The sequence below is a fragment of the Rousettus aegyptiacus genome, unplaced genomic scaffold (genome assembly GCF_014176215.1).
Source record: "Rousettus aegyptiacus isolate mRouAeg1 unplaced genomic scaffold, mRouAeg1.p scaffold_m13_p_6, whole genome shotgun sequence".
In the NCBI taxonomy this organism is placed as follows: Eukaryota; Metazoa; Chordata; class Mammalia; order Chiroptera; family Pteropodidae; genus Rousettus; species Rousettus aegyptiacus.
This window is the reverse complement of record NW_023416309.1, coordinates 89,607,467-89,609,419: the sequence shown is the minus strand read 5'-3', so window position 1 is coordinate 89,609,419 and position 1,953 is coordinate 89,607,467. Positions and strand designations below refer to the sequence as shown.

The 1,953-nt window shown below is 38.5% G+C and overlaps 1 protein-coding gene across 4 annotated transcripts in view; it reads left to right on the top strand.

Annotated features, from left to right (window-relative positions):
- The window catches only part of MSI2 (musashi RNA binding protein 2), a 375,244-nt gene extending 375,186 nt beyond the window's left edge, over positions 1–58 (top strand). For all 4 annotated transcript variants that reach the window (XM_036223610.1, XM_036223611.1, XM_036223609.1 and 1 more), the window contains one exon: positions 1–58. This exon is cut by the window's left edge and continues 5,128 nt beyond it. The gene's annotated coding sequence lies outside the window, so the exon portion shown is untranslated.
- Positions 59–1,953: the final 1,895 nt, after the last annotated feature.

Sequence of the window (1,953 nt, the reverse complement as noted above, 5' to 3'; positions counted from 1 at the left end):
AATCAATGTGTTTGTCTGACAAAAAAAAAATAAAATAAAATAAACTGTTTTGAACAGAGTCGTTTGGAGCGTTTTCACTTACAGAGGGCTGGAGTCAGGGAGAGCTGTGGTTTGGTTTAGTGGGGTATCACCAATCACACCTGCCTCCCCTCACCCCTCGACATGAATGTTGGCTGCAAGGCCTCCAGCAAAGAAGCACTTGCCCTGTCCCCAGAGAGCTTGTGGGACTGTGTTTGTGAAGTGACAAGACAGCACTGCGGTGGAAGAACAGACCAAAGAGCACCTCGGAACCCATGGGTGGCAGGGAACAGCCACCAAAGGTCCTGTGAGATTGTAGGACCCAAGTGATAGAAGTGTCCCAAAGGATCTAAGTGGCTCTCCAGGTTGCCAGCCTCAGCTCTCTTCATCTGAGGCTGGAGACAGGAGAATTGTGTTTCAGGCCCAACTTTTGTGTGTCCACAGGCAAAACATAAGCACCCTACACTGTCTTGTCACCTTGTTCAAGGACAAGCGAGTATCATATCCCTGTTGCCCTGCAGAGATGAAAGGCCAATGAGAGCTGATTAAGAAATTCCTTCCAGGAATTCCAAGAGTAGTGGGCCAGAGACAGGAAAAAGCTCACCTCCATCCTCTTCATCCTGATTGTTCAGCTTTAAGGAAAATGAGGCCCAAACCCATTCTGGAATCCTAAAGAGAGAATAGGGAACAGAAGCATCACATGTATACTAGACGGGTCACACACATGGTCTGGCTAGTCCTACATGTGCTATGTGATTGTCTACTTTTTAATGTTCAAAGAGGATAGGTAATTTGCCTACAGTCACAGAATCATTGAATGGCAGAATTGAGATCTCACCTCCAGGACATCCTGCGCCTAGTTCAAGCATGGTGACAAAGATCATCAGTGTTGAGCGTGCCTGGTGGGGGCGAGGGTGTAACCTAAGTGCCCACCTGAGCCAACAGAATGTACCCCAAGAGGCAGAAAAATATCAATCTAGAGAAAAATCAAGCTTTCAAGAAGAAACACTGAAAAATAGAAAACAGATCAGCAAAAACTAAAAAGGGTGGGAGGATGACATTAAGACAAGCAGAAGCTTAATAAAGGAGTGGATTGAATGGATTGAATTTTCTACCATTATAAAACGTGTTTAGAAAAAAACAAAACTAAGTTAAGTGCTATTATAGAAACACACAAATGATAAGGCTGAAAATAAATGGGTGGCAAAGAAAAATAGGCAAATGCAAACAAAAAGGTCAAGAATTGAAATGTTAGTATCAGATAGGGTGGAATTTAAAAGCATTCACTAAGACATTCTGTAATGACAAAAGACATGATGTATTAAGAGGATGTAGAGATAAGCCCTCTACCTCAATTACCAGAACTAAACATTTAAATCAGAAACTATTAGAATTGCAAAGAGAACTTGGTAAAAATTAAAATACAATTATAGAGACTTTACTACACATCTCTCAGAACTAGACTTGTTTAATAGACATGCAATTAGTAAGTGATCATCAGACTATATATAAAATCTTCAGGTAGATAATGTATTTTTTGTCGTATACTTATGAACATATACAAAAATCAACCCAATACTTGGCAATAATAATAATAATAATGATTAAGTATTTATTAATGGTAATGATATCAACTGATTCAAATAAGTAGCAATTTTATTCACATTCCATTATCATAATTCGATTAAATTAAAAATTAAAATGTGGCTATGACCATTGTAACTGCACGGAAAATAGGAAGCACAATTCTATTCATCCTTGGATCAAAGAGAAAATTTTAAAAAATACAAATTGCCTGGAACAGCAACAAAAAGCACACATTATACCTGAACCTGTAACTAACTGCAAAAGCTATACTCAGAGGAAAATGCATAGCTTTAAAAATTTTCAATAAAAAGATTTTTTTCAGCAAAGACACTATACATTTTAAGGTAG